Source organism: Pinus tabuliformis, chromosome 2_2 (assembly GCF_031772625.1).
Source record: "Pinus tabuliformis cultivar Carrire ecotype Pingquan chromosome 2_2, CPIR1, whole genome shotgun sequence".
Classification (NCBI taxonomy): domain Eukaryota; kingdom Viridiplantae; phylum Streptophyta; class Pinopsida; order Pinales; family Pinaceae; genus Pinus; species Pinus tabuliformis.
Window position 1 is genome coordinate 810,810,533 of NC_142300.1, and position 25,700 is coordinate 810,836,232.

Consider the following 25,700-nt stretch of genomic DNA (forward strand, 5'->3'; position numbering starts at 1 on the left):
AAGGAGTTGATTTTGAGGCAACCAACACTCCTCTCAATGTTGAATACTCCCACTAGAAAATGACTATGAGCCTAGCTAATTTAGTGCCCGTGCCCTAGCTAGCGACTTAACTTAAGGGGTCGAAATTCATATTAGGAGAGAGAAAATCAGGTTTATGGTAAATTTGATGGATGATTAATAGTGACAAAGCTAGTGCATAATCCTTGGGATGATGAAGTCTATGGGAGTGAAAAATATGCTAAGTCTTGATAAGGAGTAAGCGAATGATGAAACCCTAGGAATCAAAACCCTAGCTAAAACATTTGTAAGGGAGAAAAATCAATTGGCAGAGCTAGTTTAAAGATTCACCAATGGGATTTCCATTCACATTCCACTAGTGAGAAATGCATACAATGCTATCATCTAGATTTCATTCAATGATTTTCAATAATAACTAGCATAATAGAAACCCTAGATAATCGTCCATTCCATACATTAGACACAATTTATCAAATCCAAGGTGCACTTACAAGATAGTATGCATGAACAAGCCTTTATTGTTCCAAAATAACATCTCGAAGGCCAAAGAAATAACTCCAAATAGCAAAATACCATATAGAGTCACATCTCCACAAGAACACAAGAAGGCTGAAAATCTCAAAGAGTGCCGAAATAAGTCACAAGTGTTGATGATTCAATATAAAAGAACCAATCCTATATTTATATGAGGATTCAGACCTTTGTTGAAAACCTCATGATAACATCCCGATAACATTTGGAAATCGCGAGTTTTTCAACTTGATGATGTTATTGGCTGAGTTTTTCGGGAGGTTTCGTGATTTAAATTAAAATCACAGATGGATGGGTAGATCCAACACGACATCCACTCATAAGATTCATGGTGTCTTCCTTGAAAGGTACAGTTTTCTTGAAATCAGTGGATGCACTTGGACAATACAAGGATGCACAATATATGGGTGAGTTGTTTATTAAAGTTATTGAAGATGTAGGTGTTGATTCTTGTGTGAAAATCATTACAGATAATGCACCTATTTGCAAGGCTGCTAGCATGATTGTGGAAGCTAAATATACACAAGTGTTTTGGACACCTTGCATTGTCCATTCATTGAACTTAGCACTTAAATCTATTGCTTCTGATGTGCTTTGGATTGGAAGCATTATTGAGGATGCACGACATATCCACAACTTTGTACAAAATCATACAAATGCCCTCACTATCTACAAGGAGTACACCAATCTATCATTGTTGAAGATTGCGGATACACGATTTGCCTCTTCATTCATCATGTTGAAGAGGTTGAGGGAGGTCAAGACCGCTCTTGGGGCCATGGTTATTTCAGAGTTTTGGTCTTTTTGGAGAAAGACAGATCAAGCAACCTCAAAAAGAGTGAAGGACATATTGTTAGATGATGCTTGGTGGGCGAGGGTAGAGTAGATCTACTTATTCAGATCATGGACCCTATGATTTCTTTGCTTCGATTTGCAGATACAGATCAACCCATCCTAGGAGAGGTTTATGAGGGATGGGATTCCATGATTGAGTTTGTGGGGAGCATTATTTTACAGAGTGAGTACCATGAGTACGAGACATCATCAGAGGCCTTCTTCATCACCATACATGATATTCTTGTCAGCAGATGGGACAAGAATTGCACACCTTTACATTGCTTGGCTTACTCATTGAACCCAAAATACTACAACCATGAGTGGCTGAATGGTTGATCTTCTTGCAGATTCCCTCCTCACATGGATGGTGAAATCTCACAAGGGAGGAAAGATGCATTCAGGCGGATTTTTCAAGATAGAGCATCCCTTGATGAGGTGGAGGATGCCTTTGCAGAGTTTTCTCTGGCACTGGTCGATTTGCAGGATATGATGTGATTAGAGATAGGGGGGCTAATAAGCCATATTCTTGGTGGGAAATTCATGGGGCAACAAGCCCTCCTCTACAACAGTTAGCGATGAGGCTCCTCTCTTAGGTGATTTCATCCTCTTGTTGCAAGAGGAATTGGAGTGCAATGGGAATTTATATAGTGTCAAGAACAAGGTTGCGGGGGAGCGCTCCCCACCCCCCCATGCCATGTTTATTTAAGAGTTTTGGTCTTTTTGGAGAAAGACAAATCAAGCAACCTCAAAAAGAGTGAAGGACACAGTGTTAGATGATGCTTGGTGGGAGAGGGTAGATTTACTTATTCAGATCATGGACCCTATCATTTCTTTGCTTCGATTTGTAGATACAAACCAACCCATCCTAGGAGAGGTTTATGAGGGATGGGATTTCATGATTGAGTCTGTGAGGAGCATTATTTTATAGAGTGAGTGCCATGAGTACGAGACATCATCAGAGGCCTTCTTCACCACCATACAAGATATTCTTGTCAGTAGATGGGACAAGAATTGCACACCTTTACATTGTTTGGCTCACTCAATGAACCCAAAATACTACAACCATGAGTGGTTGAATGGTGGACCCTCTTGGAGATTCCCTCCTCACATGGATGGTGAAATCTCATAGGGGAGGAAAGATGCATTCAGGCAGATTTTTCAGGATAGAGCATTCCTTGATGAGGTGGAGGATGCCTTTGCAAAGTTTTCCACTAGCACTGGTCGATTTGCAGGATATGATGTGATTAGAGATAGGGGGGCTAAGAAGCCATATTTTTGGTGGGTATCTCATGGGGCAACAAGCCTTCCTCTACAACAGTTAGCGATGAGGCTCCTCTCTCAGGTGATTTCATCCTCTTGCTACGAGAGTAATTGGAGCGCATATGGGAATTTGTATAGTGTCAAGAATAGGGTTGCGGGGGAGCCCCCTCCTCATGCACCTGCTCCCAATTCAAGCTTCCGAACTCCGTCTCAAAGAGGGAGTAATTTCGAGAGAGCTCTCCCGGCGAAAAAAAAGCTCCCTGGTTTTTCGAGAGTGTTTTCTGGAGTGTTTAGTCTTTTTTTCTAATTTTTTTCAAAGAAACAAATAAGTTTTGAGTGGGGCAGCCTAATGATCAAGCTTATGGCCCTAGTATTGATATGCGAATCATGGAAATGTTAAATTCTTAATGTAAAAGTGACATTCTCCTTAATCTTCATTTTCATCGTTTTACATAATTTTTTAACATTATTACCATGGAATGACTCAGGGTGTTTGGGAGTGGTTTCGACCTCATTGGATTTCATATGGAGAAAGTATAAGTTTAGATTTCATTCAAAATCCAACAGGCTTTTCAGTTTTTTAGGATTTCAAGATTGGGGGGATTGCAACGTTTCCATTGGTTTTTGTCATGTATTAGGCTATGGAACTTGTATTTAATCAAGAGCACCATTTCTCTATGTACCTTGATGTTAGTGATATTGGTTGTCAAATTCCTCTATCATGACCCTCCTAAAAATGTACGCATCACTCGAACAAAATCTTGACTTGACATGCTATGCCTTTTCTATATTAAGTTAATGCTTAGAGGGTGATATTAATGACAAAGATCCCTATACAGATCCAGAGGTAATGACAAAGATACCTCTGGATATTAATGCTTAGAGGGTGACATTAATGACAAAGATCTTGATTTTCCAGCAAGACTAAAAAATTAGACATTTCTCGCGGTGGCAAGAGGCCCAAGCATTAACAATAGATTTACTTGTCGTTTCTAGTTTCTAGTAGTTTTTATAACTATTGACTCTTTCATATTTTTATGATATTTTTTGTAAACAATATATGAAAATTTAAGTTTGAAGTTTGAAGTTGGCAATCATAATTCATTAGTAATGAATTATGAATATGATGCTTCGTGAAAGTTGTTTCATTTCATTTCATGTTAGATATTATTTGCTGTAATGGTTACACTTAGCTTACAAAAGTACAACTTTAGTGATCAATGATGATAAATGTTATATATTGAATTTTGAAAGCTTGAAAGTTTAAGATTGATGAATCATGAGACTCAATATTTTGTATGTTACTATGTTACTAACTTGTGGACTTGGTTGATGAAGATTATAACTTCTAGATGATTGTTGTTATATGGTTCAATCTATGTTTTTTATATCTAATTCATCATTCTACATGCTTTTGTTGACGTATATGCATCAAAATATAAAAACTATATATATATATATATATATATATATATATAAAACACTCCTAGAATCGCTCCCAAACCGGGAGCTTCTGAAAATAGCGCTCCCGCTCCTGCTTCTGCTCCCCTTTTTCACTCTCGATCCCAAGTAACCTTGGTCAAGAAGAGCAGGCTTGAGCAGTATAGGGCAAAGACAAAGGTGTATGTGCACACCAACCTTTGTCTTATTTACAGGCAAAGGGATGACTGGTTGAAGGGAAAGACAAAGATGTGGGATGCCTTTCTTGATGATATGGGTTTGGACAACAGTGTTGAGTTGGCATTGGCCAACTTGGATCTCAATGAGTCAGTGTTAGAACCTGTGACATTTGATGATGGTGACACTGTAGAGTGGTCATCCTCCACACCAACAGATGTTGAAATGACTTTGGATACAGAGGAGGGGGATGCAGCAGAGAAGAGCAGTGGTGACCATGATGATGAGTATCGTGATGCTGAATTTGACAATGAGGATTGATGACTCATGAGCTACCTACTGCCTTGAGGCTTGTAGACTTGTAGTTGTTTTGTATTTGCTATTTATATTTGCCATTGGCATTGTACTACCTATGTAACACATTTTGATTTTGATGACTTAATGAGAAAAATACAGTCTCTTGTCTTTCTTCTATTGGATCATTGATGAATTGAATATGTATTATGATTTATCATTTATATCATAGTTGTATTTGTATGCATAATGTGATCTGAAAATGAGGCTCTTAGGCTTCTTGTCTAGCTTACAAGAACTTCTCCCACTTCCAAAGCTATAAGCATTCCCAAGTCTTATTAATTAACCAATGCGGAATTAAGAAATGCTTGAAAATATAGGCATATGTTTGTATTTATTGTTGGCTGTTTATGTGCTTTAAAAACTGCTGTGTATGCTGATATTTAAATGTGCTTGAACATATACATAAATGCATATAACAGTGAATAATGTAGCAATAAAACAAACACATGAGACAACAATTTAATCAGGAGGTCATTCACAACTCTTGGGCTACATCTCCGTGAGCTCTAGTTAATTCAACTAAGCTCTTTGGGATTATGGTATAGTCCTTTTTACAGGCTCTTGGCTCAACTCCTGTTGTTTTTACACAGAAACAGCGGGTTCAGACAACATTTTATCCCCTGGCTCTTGAAGCTTTGGCTCTTGGCTCTGGCCTTTGGCGCTGGCTCTTTGGCTCTTGGTTCTGGTTCTTGGCTCTAACTCTGGCTCTTTGGCTCTGGTTCTGGGTCTTGGCTCTGACTCTGGCTCTTTGGCTCTGGCTCTGGCTCTCTAGCTTCTTTCTGCCTTCTGCAACCTTCAACTCTCTAGCTTTTCACTTGAACTTCCAGTGACCTCAAAGGCTCCCTTAGCTGCTCTGCACGGTAGCTCTTCGGATCTCTCTCTCTCTCTCTCTGCTCTCTCGGCTCTCTACTACTACTACTTTCAACATTCAACAACAAACAACAACTTGGCCATCATCCACAACTCAGCAGCCCTTCTGTCTTTGACATCGATGGCTTTTAAGCGAAAATGGCGCTGTTGATTCATTTCCCTCTTGGGCTCTTCGTCTTCCTGTTTTGGTCCGCTCGAATCCCTTCTTTGAGCGTTAGCAATCATTGCTAAACGCCCTTGGGGATGGATGCCACCTATACCGTAACGGAAGGGGAAATCAGCGCTTACAATCCTTTTAAAACAGTCGTTTCCTATTAACACAAGAAAACAATGCAAAACATGGAAAAATCCGCAGAACACTGTTCATCTGGACTTGAAACATTCATAATCCCGCTTTATATCCCTATCGGGTCCACCTGGGAATCGCTATCGCATATCACAATTGGCCTGCCCCTTTGTATTTTGCAATACACTAAAATTGCGAAAATACATATAAAAACTACCTTTCAACGGATCTCAAATCCTATATATATATATATATATATATATCTATATATCCATCGGGTCTAGTTATCGCATCACATATATCCATATATATATATATATATATAGCCCCGCTCCACGGTAATGTGTCGACGCAATACTGTGATGCGACAAGTCGCAATCGCAGATCGCACAAGTCTGAGGCCTTTCCATATAATAGGGTCTTTGTCAGCACCGATTGCGATCTGCCAATGTCGGCGATCGCGGTATCACATCGGCCTGGTCCCATCGCGTATTATGACGCCGATATTCGCCGACTGCCACCACCAATTGCGGTTGCCGATCGGATCTGGATTGTTGATCGGCCAGATCCGACGGCTCCTGTGCAATCACTGTTCAAGCCTCCAATAGCCTTGTTTTCATGGTTTTCTTCATGTTTTTAAGGCCCGATAGTGTAATCCGATATTTCTAAGACTTCCCCTTTTTCGATGGTTTTTCCCTTTTGGGAGATTTGGAAGACTTAGCGGGTGTTTAGGACCCATTATCCAGGGATTTTTGCCTCTTTTTCCTTTGAAAAAGGGAAACTTCATTTTAGGATAACTTTCCCATTTGAAGTCTGTTTTCGCCCATTTAAGTTACGTTGGATTCAGAATGGAGAGATCTTTGCAATAAGACTATTTCTGAGAGTAGCTTGCGACTTTCATTTTCCTTTGATTTATAAAAGATTTGTGCCATTTGGCACTTTTTACCTCTTGCATGAAGTCTTTTAGACTTAGAGGTTTATCCAGGATCTATTTTTGGATCACATCTTACCACTAAAAGAACTTTGGTCTCTGAAAGACTGACATATTGATCTGAATAGTAAATGAGAGTGATCACCCTCTTCTTTCAGCCTCCCTACACTTGCCTTTGCATAGTGCCTCTAAACGAAAGTTTCTAACCACTTCCCTTCTTGGATGGGCTAGTTTTCTTGGGAAGAACTGTCTTCCTCCTTACCTTCCTGCAGAACTTCTGCTGAACTGGTCATAGAAGGTGGTTTGAACTTCTTTGCCTTGATCATTGATCCAAGGTGGCTCAAACAAATGTGAAGTTCATCTGCTCCACAAAAATTTCATTTGTACCTGTTTGAAAGGCTGCCAACAACAACTGTTAACAACAACAGGCATACAGACAACAACTAGATGGACTAAACTCCTGCTTCAACAAAAGAAACAGATTTTCAGATCTTGTGAACACCTCGATGTCTTACATCTGCATACAAATGATGGACTAGATAACAAGCCCACAAAACATGCCTTTAAATAAATGGCCTTTCAAGTCAAGCATGTAGAAAAAGACCATTAGGATTTTTTTTCAAAAGATGAAACACTTCATCATTATCTCCATTTGGAGACCAAGTTAACTTTTTCCAAGTCAACATGGCCTCACATGCATGTCAAAGCAATCAACCCTGCAAGCTAATTACATATACATGTTCAAAAACAAGGAAATCATCAACATCCCTGTGTTCATGCATCTCAAGCTCATGCATGCATTTCACCTTTCAACTTTCACTTAAGCACACTGTACTTTCGAAGCTGTAATGAAATATAATATAGATGCATCAATAGACATGCAATCTCAATCGCATAAGAACTCTAATCGTTCCTTACCAATCCCTTTCAAAGGTACTACCTTTGTCTGCACATTGACATCATCATGTGAATCATTTTGAGACACATCATTCATGGAATCTTGACTTCCATTTCTGCCATCTTCTCTTTCCACTTTCTTCAGCTTTGGTGGAAGCATTGCTGGATTCAGTGTCCAACATTTTGTAGCAATATGTCCTTGCTTATGCCAGTAAGTGCACTGCATGTGCATCCTCTTGACAGCATGATTTGCCTTGTCCAATGGACCTTTGGCTTCTTGCTTCTTTTCCTTCTTCTGCTTCCTGTATGTGGCCATTCTCTTCCAACATCTAGAAACATCATGGTTATCCAAACCACAAAAGGAACATGCAACTCTTTCCTCATATTTATGTGGAAATTTATCATGCTTTGCAAGATCAAAAGGAATGTGTTTAGAACCAGATTTATACTTGCCTCTTTCACCTTTATTGCCTTCATGAGGAGGTGAAGCAACTGAAGAAGTGGCTCCCTTGGAACAACATCAATCTCTTCAAGGCTATTAGAGTCTCCCCAACTCTCTTGTTCAAGTGTGTGCTTCTGAACACTTGCATCCTGCAATTGATGTTTCAAGCTATTGTATTCCTCTTGGATACAACCTTCACACTTCTGAGGTAGAGGACATGAAATGAAACTCCTTCTTGGGACTTTCAATGGCATTCATGGCAGCTTTGGAATTCTCTCCATAAGACTGTCCATAGCCAAGACCCAAATACTTAGGCCTTTCCTCAACCATTATTGGTTCAACAATACTCCTTCATAGCCCATCTTGGACATTAGCTTGGAACCTATGCCTCTAGTATGTTTTTCAAAAGAACCAATGTAAACATTCTCAAAGGAATTTGAAGACAAATTGGAATGGCTTACCTCTTCTTCAAGATGATACTTGACTAAGGCTTCTTGGGCAACAAAGAGCTGTGTTTCCAACTCATGCATCCTCTTTAGGTTCATATTTGCAATATGAAGTTGCCTCTCCATTTCTTGCAATTTGTCAGGAGCAACTGCTTCTCTTCCTTCATGGAATTCAGCTGCTCTCTAAGTATGCTGCTCTTCCTTCCATCCTCATACATTTCTCTCACCATATCCATCATGGTGGACAATTCTTGCTTCATGTCTTCATCAAAGAATCTTGTGAAGAACATAGAATTCAAGGACCCTCTTGTAGAAGTTGTCATTATGCCAGTGACTTCTTCTTTCTTCTTGTTCTTGCTGGATTGAGCTTTCTCTTCACCTCTGCAAACTCAAACAATAGTCAGTCTGCAACAAGCATACAATCAACCTCTGATTGTTTAATCACCTTTCAGACAAGCAGTCTTTGCTTTGTCAATCACGCATTCTGATATAACCTTCTTTGAAGGTGGGGTTAATCAATCTTAAGCTTTGATACCACTTGATCTGAAAATGGGGCTCTTAGGCTTCTTGTCTAGATTACAAGAACCTCTTCCACTTCCAAAGCTTTAAACATTCCCAAGTCTTATTGATTAACCAATGCAGAATTAAGAAATGCTTGAAAATATAGGCATGTGCTTGTATTTATTGTTGGCTGTTTATGTGCTTTAAAATCTGCTGTGTATGCTGATAATTAAATGTGCTTGAACATATACATAAATGCATTTAACAGTGAATAATGCAGCAGTAAAACAAACACATGAGACAACACTTTAATTAGGAGTTCACCCACAACTCTTGGGCTACATCTCCATGAGCTCTAGTTAATTCAACTAGGCTCTTTGGGATTATGGTATAGTCCTTTTTACAGGGTCTTGGCTCAACTCCTGTTGTTTTTACATAGAAACAACGAGAGTTCAGACACCATTTTATCCCCTGGCTCTTGAAGCTTTGGCTCTCGGCTCTGGCCTTTGGCTCTGGCTCTTTGGCTCTTGGTTTTGGTTCTTGCCTCTGACTCTGACTCTGGCTCTTTGGCTCTGGTTCTAGCTCTTGGCTCTGACTTTGGCTCTTTGGCTTTGGCTCTGGCTCTCTGGCTCTTCGCTTTGGCTTCTTTTTGCCTTCTGCAACCTTCAACTCTCTGGCTTTTCACCTGAACTTCCAGTGACCCCAAAGGCTCCCTTAGTTGCTCTACGTAGTAGCTCTTCGGCTCTCTCTCTCTCTCTGCTCTCTCGGCTCTCTACTACTACTACTTTTAGCATTCAACAACAAACAACAACTTGGCCATCGTCAACAACTCAACAACCCTTTTGTCTTTGACATCCATGGATTTTAAGCCAAAACGGCGCTGTTGATTCATTTCCCTCTCGGGCTCTTCGTCTTCCTGTTTGGGTCCGCTCGAATCCCTTCTTTGAGCGTTAGCAATCATTGCTAAACACCCTCGAGGATGGATGCCACCTATACCGTAACGGAAGGGGCAATCGGTGCTTGCAATCCTTTAAAACAGTTGTTTCCTGTTAACACATGAAAACGCTGCATAACGTGGAAAAATCCACAGAACACTGTTCATCTGAACTTGAAACATTCATAATCCCGCTTTATATCCCTATCGGGTCCGCCTGGGAATCGCTATCACATATCGCAATTGGCCTAAAATTGTGTTTTGACGGATCTCAAATCCTATATATATATATCCATCGGGTTCGGTTATCGCATCGCATATATCCATATATATATATATATATATATATATATATATATATATATATATAGCCCCGCTCCACGATAATGTGTCGACGCGATACTACGATGCGACAAGTCGAATTACAGATCGCACAAGTCTGAGGCGTTTCCATATTATAGGGTCTTTGCCAGCGTCGATTGCGATTTGCTGATATCGGCGATCACAGTATTGCATTGGCCTGGTCCCATCGCGTATGATGCCGTCGATATCCGCCGGCTACCATCGCCGATTGCTATTGCCGATCGGATCTAGACCGTTGATCGCCCAGATCCAATGGCCCCTGTGCAACCACTGTTCAAGGCTTCGATAGCCTTGTTTTCATTGTTTTCTTCATGTTTTTAAAGCTCGATAGTGTAATCCGATATTTCTAAGACTTCCTCTTTTTCAGTGGTTTTGCCCTTTTGGGAGATTTGGAAGACTTAGCGGGTTTTTAGGACACATTATAAGGGGATTTTTGCCTCTTTTTCCTTTGAAAAAGGGCAACTTCATTTTATGATAGCTTTCCCATTTGAAGTCTGTTTTCGCCCATTTAAGTTGCGTTGGATTCAGAATGGAGGGATTTCAGCAATGAGACTATTTTCGAGAGCAGCCTGCGACTTTCATTTTTCTCTGATTTACAAAGGATTTGTGCCATTTGGCACCTTTTACCTCTTGCATGAAGTCTTTTAGACTTTAGAGGGTTATCTAAGATCCATTTTTGGATCATAATGTTACTTTGTAAAACTTACATCTAGATGAAGATCTATGTTTGAATCAATGAATCTGTATCATGAATTAGAATTTGTGTAAGAAATATCTAATTTTTAATATATATATATATATATATATATATATAAAACGTGTCGTAATTCGTCCTAGTCCAGGGGGTCAACGTGTTGTCTGACACTTGTATCCCCGTGTCCTGTGTCCTCGTGTCAGGTGACTTAGGATTTAATTTATAAACTCCCAATAAAATCGTGATTTGATCCAAAAAATTGTGACTCCTTTCCGCACTACGTATAAGTTTGGGAAAGTTTGATCTTTTTACTCATTTTGCACTTAGTCCTTTACGATTTGAGCCTATGGAGAGAGGAGGAGTTTACAATCCAAGAGGAGGAGATTTGACAAGTTTTGAGGCGTGGATTTGGAGTTTTCTTCATTGCTCAACGTGAGGTGACCTCTTATTTTTGCTTGTAGAGGACGTTAGAGTCCATATGTAGCCCTAGGGGCGGGGCCTTCTTCCTCTAGAGGAAAAGTCAAAGCCATTCCCTATTCCCGTAAAAGGGGTAGAGTAACTCAATCACTGATTAGTTTATGGCATGTAGATGACTCATGATGATGATATACATTTATTATATATTTTACTGATATTTTGACTCTTGAGATTGAGTCAGGACTCGGGATTCAGGACTTGATTCACTGTTGATATGTGATTTATTAGTGGAATTCTTATACACCTTATATACTAGTTTTTTTTCATATTTATGTGGCAATGCATTTATTTGATGTTGTGGATACTTTAGATGATAAAAAAAAATGAATATTTTTGTACTTTTTAAGTTTTGGTGGGTTTTTGTCGATTTTTTTCAAATTTTCTCCCGACTTTTACAACTTGTTATTTTATTTTATTTTTTTTAGTTTTCAGTCTCTTGCCGATTTATTCAACGTTGATTAGGACTAATTATTAGCCTACAAAAGCCCCTAAAACAAGTTTGATGATAAAATATACTTGGGTTACAAGCCAACCCTAATCAGCCCATACATGTGAGTTGTAAGTGTTATCACTCAGGTTGTTCCCTTTGACTCCCAAGGGAATACGGCTGAGGTAACCACAAACCAATCTTTGGACTGCAGGTCCTAGCCTACCTGCAGTCAGAGAGGGCTCTCTCTTTAGCATTTAGCTTTGTTTAAGGGATGATTTTAGGCTAGATATGATGCACATGGGTTTTGATTGAGTTTTGGTGGGATGGTTGATCTATTCAAGCAAAGTTGGCATGCAAAGTGTAAGAAGTTCAAACTATTGGGCATGGAGTCTATGAATGTGAATTGAAGGGTGTGTTTTCCTTGGCAGAAGAGGGGAATATGGAGCAGGATAGCTACACATGGCACAATGATTAATGTTGGAACAAGGATGAAATGGAGGTCAGGGGATGAGAGGCAATTAAGGATCTCTCATCCAGCCAAAGAGGGAAAGTGGATGAAGACTATATAGGAGCAATGAAGGATTCCTAAACAGCATTCAGAAATGAGAAATAGCTTAAACATGATCAATTAAGTATGCATATTTATCACTAATTCAGAGGAAAATATAGAAAAGTTACAAGAATTGAGCACAAAGGGCATGAAAGCCAGCTCTGAACTATTCCTTCTTCCTGCAACTTAGATTATGATATACAGATGATACAGATACATATAAACTGATAAACAGAGGGAGGAAAGACTTATTGAACCATGAGCAAGCACATGAATTCCACATCAAAGCTCTTAAGCCATTGAAAGCACAACCAGCCAGTTCAGATGCAAATATTCCAACAATCTTTGATTACAGAAGTTCTTAAGCTTATAGCGCAAGTCTGGAATGAGAAATACAACCAACCAACCGTTTACACTATACAGAGGGTGGTCTTTATAGAGAAAATATCTAAAAATATGTACAAACAGTAGATCTGAGGGCAGATCTGGAGAAATGAATGATTGTAACCTAACATTTATTGGAATGAATGAAAAAATATCTATCTAATCAGCTGCGCAGGGACAACATCGTCAAGAATGAATTAATATGGTCCTTTGGAGCTCTGCGCTGGCAATTTGCCATAACTGCGCCTTGGGAACTTGCAGCGCTGCTCTCAGGTGTCTTTATACACTGTTCTGGCAATAACTGGGCTTTAAACACTTGAATTGCCTCTTTAGGTGGTTCTGCTACTGCAAAGTGGCTTTAATGCTCATAACTGTGATCTGGTGGGCTTTGATGGCTCTGAGCTGCTTTATTGACTTTGATGGGGGCCTCTTTAATGTTCTGCTGCTTTTAGGCTGCTGATATTTTGAACTGATACTCTATAACTGTCAAATCGCCCCATTCTGCTCTTTGAATGCAAAATAACTGCTGCAAGTGCTTTCCGTGGCCCCTAGAATGCTATCGGCGCATGGCCGATCAAAAATGGTCCTTAAACTGATAAATTTTGCAACACTGGGTCGAATAAAGGAGCTATGGCGGCATGCCGAGGAGAAATCCCTGCATTTGGAAGTATTTGGGCCTGGAGCGATCTCAAAATGACTAAGGAAACCATCATTTCCTTTATACTTGGGCGGGCACGGGCGCCGCACACAAAACATTAAAAATGGCCCTTTTATTATGAATAGGCGGAATGCCTTTAAAACATGAATTTCATCAAAATTTGGGGTTAGGCGGACACTATGCAAAATACTAAACCCTGGCCGTTGGATCCGGCACGGGCCGATCCAACTACTGGCGCTAAGTCGGCGATCGGCAGATCCCAAACCATAATGCCTCCGATGAGCGATGAACCCCGCGGACCCCAAATTCATTATAGGCTCCCTTTTCATTTAGATCGGGTCCGGCCCATCGGCGAACCCAACTCGGTGGATTTTAATAAAAATGATAAGCGGACCCAAAACCCATTCAAACTGCTCTTTATAACTTTTCGGCTCCGGCCCGTCGGAGCCTTTCCATTTCGCTGTACAAGGGGCCATTTACGGACCTGAAAAATATATATGTCGTGCCTTATTATTATTTCGGCTCCGGCCAGTCGGAGCAATATATGGGGCAATGCGATAAAAAATGGGCTGTTGATCTGAGGGCCCAAATGGACAGCAGAGATTAAGTCGGCATTTCGCTATCGGCGAGGTCATGGGGTTGCCACAGAAACGCTGAAACCCATCGGACCCGAAATGCCTTTATGCCGTGCTATATTACTTTTCGGCTCCGCTGGTCGGAGCCATACGGGAGTGATGCGATAAAATATGGGCCGTTGATTTCTGGGCTTGAATGGGCGGCTGAGATTAACTCGGCGTTTTGCGTCGGAGGAGAGCATGGGGCGTGACTTCATTTTTGTTGCGATCGCCGAAATGGGGGTTGCGACTTAATACGGGCCGTCGGATCTGAGGCTTGATCGGACGGCCGCGATATGTATAATGCGATAAAGGGGAGATATGATAAGGGGGGCCTTCGATAGCGATATCGCATCGGAGGAGAGGGAAATGGTGTTATATATATATGCGACCAACACTGTTAGCACCTCCGACAACGATATCGCGTCGGAGGGAGGGGATTCGGATCGGAGGAGGGTTTAGGCCTATAAAAAGGGGTTCATGCCTTGGGAAAGGTAAAACAAGGCCCAAAGATGGATTTTTATACATATGAAGGGAAACTATGCAAAGGAATGAGTCCTTATGCATTTGGGAGATGGTTAGAGGGGGTATTGAGGGCTCTTGCTAAGTTTCAGATAAACTTAGCAATTCCCGAGGATGTATATAGTTATCTTTCAACCGGGGGGGGGGGATAAGTATATAGGGGAGTAATATACATAGTTTTAGTAGGGGAAGGGGAAATAGATAGGGAGCTACATAGTAAAGTTAGTAGTTAACATGAAAAGTGATAAGAAAGCGCTAAGTATGTGAATCTTAGGCTATTAAGAGGGAAAATGACTCATAGAAGCAGTATGGACCTTCCTTGAGTGAAGCAGATCTTCACCAAGGCAAATGATATGTAGAATGATGAAACTAAGAGGTATCAAGCAGATCTTGACCTCTTTGGGGGAAGTTAGTGAGTGATTTGGGGAAAGAGGAAGAAGGGGAGTTAGACATACCTCGCTTGAAGTCCTCCAACTGAAAAACTGCCTCAAACCAAAAATGAATTGCTTACCAAAAATTGGAACACAGCAGTGGCATTTAGACTAGCACACTTTCATGGACAGTTCTTTGGCCATCTGTAGCAAATATGGAGCATTGCAGCATGCATTGTACGACATATTTGGCATGTAAAAATGTCGATCATGAAAGATGATTAACCTGCTGCAGCAGGAGGCTAACAGTGGCTCCACTTGGGGATGGCTTTTCCTTGTGAAAAGCCAAGAATAGCAGGTCAGACTGCCTTGTATTCAATTGTTGCTGTGCTCTGCAAAATTCCCTTGGCTGGCTGCCTTATTGATCCTACCTACCTACCTACCCTAACCAGCACTTACTTTGCTGTTAGGTGAAGTGAAATAACCAATGCAGCCATTTAAGCAAAATAGACATCAGTGAGCTTTGCTGCTTGTGCTTGCCGGTGAGAAAAACTGAGATCTTGCAATCTGATGTGGCTTTGTTAATCTTTGAGAAGATCAGGAAGCTACTGACCTCCTTTGCTGTGTTTAAACACTGTACAAAACTGTCCTGCAACATATATATACAATTGCTAGGCTGAAATAAAGGACTGTACAAAGGTTCAGGATCGCTACCATGCCTTGGAGTCGGGAGATCATCAACATTTTGATATTGAGGCACACAGCCCGCTAATGGAGAAGAGCGCTGATCTCTTTCATTATTCTGCCTGCCAGTAGATGGGTCATTCAAAACTTGCAAAGGTGCTTGCACTTTATTACATACAGGCTCATTTGGAACCTGACTGATCTGCGCAGGCTGCTCCTCTTCTTCTTCAAATACCTGAGATGGCTGAAAACAAAGCGGCAGGGAAGGGAGTCGATTTATTTGCTCAGGTGTTGCTGCCGAGTCTTCCTCAATCTGATATTCAATGGCTCTTCGGGGCTGCAAAACTAGAGGCGATGCATCTGGAACAATATTTTGATCATCCTCCAGGCAGTCAATAACAAGACTTGCTGACAAATGTTTATTAATTGCATGATAGTTCTCCTTAATAAATTGAAAAGATTCAAAATAGAAAAGTAAAGTTCCTTCGCTGATATCAAAATTTTATGCGCTTTCCTCCTTTACTTCATAGCTGAACTGGGTAAGCTGATCATTACATTCAAGCTGCTGAGCCTGAACTTCGCTTCCTGCCAAAATAGGATCTGATTCCTCTGCAAGGCTGATTTGGTCATTAGGCTCATAATCATCATCATACAGATTATATTTGGGCAGACAGTTGAAAGAAGAGAAGCTATTATATTCACACAGTATATCAAGAGACTCCTCCTTCACATATGGCTCTATGAATATGTCATCTGATTTGTCGTAGGTTTGTTCGTGAATGTCACTACTTTCCTCTTGCACAACAGATGTGTCCTGGCGCTCTAAACTTTCTACTTTCATTGTGATCAACTGCATCATTTCTTCTGACTTTTGTAACACACTATGAAGTCTTTCTTCTTGCTCTGCCTTGCGCTGTTTTTCCCTCCTCTTTAGATTTGCCTCCACGTCCACGACTACGTCCTGCATCTGTTTCAAAGTGGACGGGCATCTTTCTCTCAAACGAAATTCCATTTCTGGATCAAAAGCTCTTGGATATTGCAATAGAGCCAGATCAGGGGGAGGCCTAATATTCAATGGCATAGAGAGATAGACTTGATTGAATCGATCAGAAAATTGCTGAACCGACTCATTTGGAAGCCTTTTTAACTCATCATAGTCTTGAATGAGTGAGAGGAAACTAACTTTGATCATCCATCTATCAAGGAAGAGCTTGGAACACTGCTGAAGATTTGAGATGCTGGCCTCAGGCACTGCTTTAAACCAAGTCCTAACTTCGCCTTGCAAAGAAAGGGCAAATAGTCTAAGACTGACATCTTCATCTTCTACTTCAAATATATTAAGATAATCTTCAAAAGCCTGGATATGTTTCTGGGCAGTAATACCATTTTCTCCATCAAATCTAGGGAGATACTCTGGATGATTTGCAGACAAAGGATTCAGCACAGGAGGCAAAATGAGAGGCTTATATCTATCAGGAACTTTACGAGACACAGGAGTATATACAGGAATTGTAAGACTGGGCTCTATTTTTGGTTCCTCCTTGGCTGTATGATGATCTTCAACAGCATTTGAAGACTGCTGCTCTAATGTGCAAGGAGGCTTTTCAACAACATTTTCCAAAGGAAAATCATAAAAATCTGATATGGAATCGTCTTTAAAACACAATATACACAGCAAAACTTTATGGAGAAAAAACATGACCTCTTGGATAGTAATCCAGGTCAAAAGCCTGATCTGCTCATATATCTCTTTTGGGTTCATTTCTCCAGTGGAGTCTTTATTATGAGTGGAGTCGCCAGGTGGATGAATTAACCTTGAAGTGCCTGATCTCTATCCACCGTCACAGATCAGAGCTAAACATGAGAAGCTCTGAAGAGAAGGGACACTTTCTCCAGAAAACAAGGCAAACTGATCAAAATTGGGGGTATACAGTAATAAACAAATGATTTCAGGTCCCCAGTGGAGTCGCCATTATGTTATCACTCAGGTTGTTCCCTTTGACTCCCAAGGGAATACGGTCGAGGTAACCACAAACCAATCTTTGGACTGCAGGTCCTAGCCTACCTGCAGTCAGAGAGGGCTCTCTCTTTAGGATTTAGCTTTGTTTAAGGGATGATTTTAGGCTAGATATGATGCACATGGGTTTTGTTTGAGTTTTGGTGGGATGGTTGATCTATTCAAGTAGAGTTGGCATGCAAAGTGTAAGAAGTTCAAACCATTGGGCATGGAGTCTATGAATGTGAATTGAAGGGTGTGTTTTCCTTGGCAGAAGAGGGGAATATGGAGCAGGATAGCTACACATGGCACAATGATTAATGCTGGAACAAGGATGAAATGGAGGTCAGGGGATGAGAGGCAATTAAGGATCTCTCATCCAACCAAAGAGGGAAAGTGGATGAAGACTATATAGGAGCAATGAAGGATTCCTAAACAGCATTCAGAAATGAGAAATAGCTTAAACATGATCAATTAAGTATGCATATTTATCACTAATTCAGAGGAAAACATAGAAAAGTTACAAGAATTGAGCACAGAGGGCATGGAAGCCAGCTCTGAACTATTCCTTCTTCCTGCAACTTAGATTATGATATACAGATGATACAGATACATATAAACTGATAAACAGAGGGAGGAAAGACTTATTGAACCATGAGCAAGCACATGAATTCCACATCAAAGCTCTTCAGCCATTGAAAGCACAACCAGCCAGTTCAGATGCAAATATTCCAACAATCTTTGATTACAGAAGTTCTTAAGCTTATAGCGCAAGTCTGGAATGAGAAATACAACCAACCAACCCTTTACACTATACAGAGGGTGGTCTTTATAGAGAAAATATCTAAAAATATGTACAAACAGCAGATCTGAGGGCAGATCTGGAGAAATGAATGATTGTAACCTAACATTTATTGGAATGAATGAAAAAATATCTATCTAATCAGCTGCGCAGGGACAACATCGTCAAGAATGAATTAATATGGTCCTTTGGAGCTCTGCGCTGGCAATTTGCCATAACTGCGCCTTGGGAACTTGCAGCGCTGCTCTCAGGTGTCTTTATACACTGTTCTGGCAATAACTGGGCTTTAAACACTTGAATTGCCTCTTTAGGCAGTTCTGCTACTGCAAAGTGGCTTTAATGCTCATAACTGTGATTTGGTGGGCTTTGATGGCTCTGAGCTGCTTTATTGACTTTGATGGGGGCCTCTTTAATGTTCTGCTGCTTTTAGGTTGCTGATATTTTGAACTGATACTCTATAACTGTCAAATCGCCCCATTCTGCTCTTTGAATGCAAAATAACTGCTGCAAGTGCTTTCCGTGGCCCCTAGAATGCTATCGGCGCATGGCCGATCAAAAATGGTCCTTAAACTGATAAATTTTGCAACACTGGGTCGAATAAAGGAGCTATGGCGGCATGCCGAGGAAAAATCCCTGCATTTGGAAGTATTTGGGCCTGGAGCAATCTCAAAATGGCTAAGGAAACCATCATTTCCTTTATACCTGTGCGGGCACGGGCGCTGCACAGAAAACATTAAAAATGGCCCTTTTATTATGAACAGGCGGAATGCCTTTAAAACATGAATTTCATCAAAATTTGGGGCTAGGCGAACACTATGCAAAATACTAAATCATGGCTGTCGGATCCGGCGCGGGCTGATCCAACGACTGGCACTAAATCGGCGATCGGCGGATCGGCGGATCCCAAACCATAAAGCCTTCGATGAGTGATGAACCCCGCAGACCCGAAATGCATTATAGGCTCCCTTTTCATTTAGATCGGGTCCAGCCCATCGGCGAACCCAACTTGACGGATTTTAATAAAAATGATAAGCGGACCCGAAACCCATTCAAACTGCTCTTTATAACTTTTCGGCTCCGGCCCGTTGGAGCCTTTCCATTTCGCTGTACAAGGGGCCATTTACGGACCCGAAAAATATATATGTCGTGCCTTATTATTATTTCGGCTCCGGCCAGTCGGAGCAATATATGGGGCAATGTGATCAAAAACGTGCCGTTGATCTGAGGGCCCAAATGGACGGCGGAGATTAAGTCAGCATTTCGCTATCGGCGGGGTCATGGGGTTGCCACATAGAAACGCCGAAACCCATCGGACCCGAAATGCCTTTATGCCGCGCTATATTACTTTTCGGCTCCGCTGGTCGGAGCCATACGGGAGTGATGCGATTAAATATGGGCCGTTGATCTCTGGGCCTGAATGGGCGGCTGAGATCAACTCGGCGTTTTGCGTCGGAGGAGAGCATGGGGCGTGACTTCATTTTTGTTGCGATCGCCAAAATGGGGGTTGCGACTTAATACGGGCCGTCGGATCTGAGGCTTGATCGGACGGTCGCGATATGTATAATGCGATAAAGGGGAGATATGATAAGGGGGGCCTCCGATAGCGATATCGTATCGGAGGAGAGGGAAATGGTGTTATATATATATGCGGCCAACACTGTTAGCACCTCCAACAGCGATATCGTGTCGGAAGGAGGGGATTCGGATCGGAGGAGGGTTTAGGCCTATAAAAAGGGGTTCATGCCTTGGGAAAGGTAAAACAAGGCCCAAAGATGGATTTTTATACATATGAAGGGAAACTATGCAAAGGAATGAGTCCTTATGCATTTGGGAGATGGTTAGAGGGGGTATTGAGGGCTCTTGCTAAGTTTCAGATAAACTTAGCAATTCCCGAGGATGTATATTGTTATCTTTCAACCAGGGGGAGGGGATAAGTATATAGGGGAGTAATATACATAGTTTTAGTAGGGGAAGGGGAAATAGATAGGGAGCTACATAGTAGAGTTAGTAGTTAACATGAAAAGTGATATGAAAGCGCTAAGTATGTGAATCTTAGGCTATTAAGAGGGAAAATGACTCATAGAAGCAGTATGGACCTTCCTTGAGTGAAGCAGATCTTCACCAAGGCAAATGATATAGAGAATGATGAAACTAAGAGTTATCAAGCAAATCTTGATCTCTTTGGGGGAAGTTAGTGAGTGATTTTGGGGAAAGAGGAAGAAGGGGAGTTAGACATGCCTCGCTTGAAGTCCTCCAACTGAAAAACTGCCTCAAACCAAAAATGAATTGCTTACCAAAAATTGGAACACAGCAGTGGCATTTAGACTAGCACACTTTCATGGACAATTCTTTGGCCATCTGTAGCAAATATGGAGCATTGCAACATGCATTGTACGACATATTTGGCATGTAAAAATGTCGATCATGAAAGATGATTAACCTGCTGCAGCAGGAGGCTAACAGTAAGCTCTCTAGGGTTGATGTCATCCAATGCGAGTGCTCCAAATGCCATGTCCAAGGGTGATGACGTGTCAAAAACAATGTTGCGATAGTCATGATTGGGATTAAATCAGTGAGGGTCCGGTAAAAAGAAAAAATCATAAAAATCAGTCAAAATCGGCCAAAAAATAAATAAATTAAAATAATAAAAAAATAAAAAAATACAAAAAATACAAAAATTAAGATTTTTGGGAAAAAATCGTGATTTTTTTCGAAAAAATCATTGATTTAATCGTTTCAGGGAAAAAATTGCAATTTTCACAACACTAGTCCAAAATGATGTAGATGCATGTGAAGTCCATGATTTGAGGGTTGGCCCTCAAATTTACCTCATTACCTCTTGTGGGGTCCCAAAATCTAGCCGGGGTGGCACAAAGTGGTCTCCATGGGTCCCCATCTGCTAAATAAGGCCTCCTCTGCTCTAGTGTTAAGGGCTTATTTGGTGCAACAAGCCCTCCCTAGTCTCTCATGGTGATACTATCGTCATTTGGGCCCTGAATCAATTGTTGCCCATTAAGTTGTGTCAAGGCCAACTCGTGGGCATGTTATGTCCAGCTGTGTCATCATGAAAAATCCTCAAGTCAAAATCAACCAATGTGTTGGGTGTTGAAGTGTTTGGGACATGTGTTAGTCAATTATGCTGCTAGGAGGCCCAAGAGTCGCAACGCTTCACTTGTTTGGGCCAATATACTTCTGTGGAGGCCCTAGGTACCTATGGAGTAGGTGCCCAAGATCTAGGCTGCTGGACGACCTGATAATAACAACATGTATTCTAGTGAAAGTAACCAACCATTACAGACCAAGATTAATAATGCATCGGCGTGAACCAAACTTGAATTCTAAGGGTAGCTTAATAGTTCGAACAAGGATCCCCTCCCAAAATCAAGACCTTGATCTTGCGAAGATGTTTTCTCGCTAGGTAGGGGTTAATAATGGTCAACCCTATTAGGTGTTCCAACTAGCGTTGTCAGGATCGAACCGAACCGGTTTGGACAGGCTGGTTCGAACGTTTTCAACCCTAAACCAGTTTAGACCGGTGCAATAGACTAAACCGACCAGTTTGGTACCGAACCGACTATTTTTTGTCGAACCGGCCGGTTCAATGCAACACCCTAACAACTCGTGTGGGGCCCATTCAAACAATTTTTTATTATTTTTTGATTTTAAAAATATTTTTCTCAGTTGGGGCTTCAGGGTGTGGATGTAATTGGAGTGTTTTTGAGCAAATACACACCAAGAAGAGGAACCATTTGGAGCAAAAATGATTGAATGACATGGCTTATGTTTAGTACAACCTTAGGTTGAGGCAAAACTAGTTGCTGAATAAGACACTTGAATCAAGCAACATAACTTTGGATGACTTTGATCCATCATCAGAGTGGATTGTAGAGACCCAGGAACCAACATTTGACTATGAAGATCTTTCTTGGATTGACTTGGACCCAGTTCCAGCTCCACCTATGGGGCCAGTGGAATCAAGTCAAAATCCCACTATAGATCCTCAATCTGCTACTCCTAATTTTGAGGATGAAGATGAGGGGGAGGTTGAGGATGTTGATTCTGATTAGTAATTTAGTACTAACAGTGTTGTAGTTTGATGTATTAAAGGCCATTTAGAGTCTGTATCTTGACGTATTTTGTTTCAGACATGTATTGCACTAATTGCTATTTTGGTATTATCATATTATGCACTCTTACTTGCTATATAAATGAGAACTTTTTCATATTTGTGTATAAATGGTTTGAATTTATATGGATGCACATGAATATATATGTTTTTCTTTAAAATTTGAATATTTCTTGTATTTTTCCTCAACTGGTTTTTTGGTTTGGCTTTTTCACCGGTTTGCGTCTGGTTCTGACTAGTTCCCTGTCCAAAGGGTCTATTGGTTCGACGACCAGTCTGGTTCTAATAACTATGCTTTCAGCCCCTAAGGGGAAGTAACATTCCCTTGGTCCACCCTTCAATTGATTGGTGTTAGTGAATAATAATGATGGAAATAGAGGGTAAAAGACTTCATGGCCAAGTGCCATCGTCAAAGGGACCAACTGATGGGGTTGTCCACATCCTAAATGTCTAGATGTGAGGAGGGAGCACTCGTGGATGCATGAGTTACTAGCTCAACCTTAGTTTTTTCAACCCTCTTGTGCGCCTTTTAGTTCTTTATTTTTTTCTTGTATTAGTGCTTATGACTCAAGGGTTAGAGCTTGCTTTGTATGATGTAGCAATTTTATTATCCCTTTAAGATGAGTTAGTTTATTGCTCATCGGGGTTGGGACATGCAAGGGTTCCTTCTCTATGTAATGGAGCAATATGCACTGAGGAATTGGGTGATGGCCATATGAGTGAGGTAGAGCTCATGCTAGGCTTCTGCCCATGTGCTAATCTCTATGTCCCTGGCCATCTTTGGCATTTTAACTTTTCTTTCTTTGTTTTATTGTGGCCATGATATCTAAGTTACTGGAAATGCCTAGAGAATCTACCGGAAACCCTGAACCCTGTTTCCAATACAGAAACGTGTACGATTCTTGTCTAAAACGTTGTAAAAACATTTTTGTGCCGTTTCAAAAAATTGGAAACTTCAGATTTGGAATTGGATACATTTCCAAGGGATTTAACTTTTTTTTTGGATCTGTTTCCGGATTTTTGGAAATGGATCCACGAAAATCGTGATCAGAATCCACCCTTAAAATGTTAAAAAGCGCGAAAATTTGTATAGCCATAAATAGATAATAAAAATGAAGAAATCAAATTTGCAAATAAACTCACTAAAAACATAGTGTCATGACTCATAATGTCTCTTCTAAATCTTTAGAAACAATGACACTCCATATATTTATGAAGGATTCTTACTAAGAAACAGATAGATGTTCAAAATGCAAACAAAAGGGTTTGATGAATGTCTTAGTAAAGAGATTTATTTGAGCGATTAATTTTCCTTTTGTTTAAGGTTTTGTTAATTCTCATTGATTTTTCTCTTGATTTCATAAATCCCTCCAATATAACAAATCTTCTCTAGCCAATCTTTTGCCTGGATATAGTCAAGAGACCAAGCTGACGTTGAGAAGATTGAAATGTTCAAATAGGTCTTGACAGAATATCCCAATGATCCCATGGGCCATTTAATTTCCATGCAAGGAAGATAGATATCATCTGCCATGCATGACACATTCTTTGAAGGAGTTGGGCCCGAAAGCACAAAAGCTGTAGCATTTCTGATTACATTACTAATGATGATGATAATATGTTGAATGTTATAATAATCACTAATGATGATGACAATGTTTAGGCTGAATTGATGATGATGATTTGTTTATGTTGAATTCATGACAATGATTATGTATTTTTAGATATAGATTCTAGATTCTAAAAGATGAATGATAATATATATATATATATATATATATATATATATATGCCATTTCCTTGCCGTATCGTATCTTGATTTTTTGAAAATTTGCTGTATCCATTTCAAACCTTGTATCCGTATCCCTTTCAGTGCAACTTAGCATGAGATGCTCTTTCTGTTACTTTTATCTGCATCAACCTTCTATGGAAAAGTTTTAGGGCCCTACCCAGGCTTGTGGACATGAGTGTCAAATCCCAAAGAACCAATGACAAGTTGTACCCGAAGAATGAGGTGAGATATGGGATTATAATTTAAGATGGAAGGTGTTAATTATGACATATGGGAAGATGGAACTACATTACCTAAATCAGGGCTTCACAAGTAGTGTGCCTCCTATACCCTTAAGGCCATAGGGGAGGTCCCACTAGACTAGGATCGAAGATTGAGACCCCAAGTAAGGTGAGAGAACAAGATCACGGTCAAAGTCTGTCAATTTTCCAGATCACCCGATAATCCATACTAAATGCCCAAAACAAACAAGTATAAGGACATAATTGCAAAATGATCAAAGTACCTTTTGAGTGGAAGCTCACCTTCGTCCATGTGCTCATGCTAGGTGGGTGAGAAGCAAATGGCTGATGCAAGTGGCAGAGCTATATGGCATATTATTAGCTAATGGTGGCTAGCAGGGGCTGTCTGTCCAATGCAGGAGAAAAGTTTTCTCTTGTGGGATTACCCATTTTGGTAAGTAACAGGGTACACTTATAGATTTAATGCATTTACTATTGCAATGATGTACAACAACCAATGGGATGGTGAAATGGCTAGCAATCTTGGGTTGTATCTATGACGTGATTAGTCCTAGCCTAAGTAACAGGAAATTAACCCAGGGGTGCTGTGCAGCGTGCCTGTATCCTGCATGTTGGACATGTCACGGTAGACAGAAGGACACATGTCCTAAAACAGGACTTGTGCCAAACACATGCTCTAGATGTGTCCTACCCATTCAACTCTAAAACAATTTTTCATTGTTCTTTTGTCATTTTCAGCTGTACAGAAAGAACTTTTACAGTCTCTCATTGTGCAGGTGAAGGGTAAAATCAAAATTTGAAGGGATTCCAAGTGTAATGTAAATATTCTATTTTGTGAAAAATATTGGATCTTTGTCTATATTTCATTTTTGTATTTGTAATCTGTTATTTTTTTAAAATATATATAGTTTGCTGTCCTGTTTCAGGGGTCGTCCTGTCCCCTGTTGGATATTAATACTTCCATGTCCTCCATGTCCTGTTTCCAGTGTTGATGTTTCCTGTCAGATACTCATATTTCCATGTTTGCCGTATGCTATGTCCATGTCGTCATGTCATGTGACTTAGGTC

At 40.5% G+C, this 25,700-nt stretch overlaps 1 protein-coding gene across 1 annotated transcript in view; it reads left to right on the plus strand.

Annotated features, from left to right (window-relative positions):
* The window catches only part of LOC149195430 (WD-40 repeat family protein / beige-like protein), a 316,178-nt gene that overhangs the window by 186,716 nt on the left and 103,762 nt on the right, over window positions 1-25,700 (plus strand). The window lies entirely within an intron of this gene.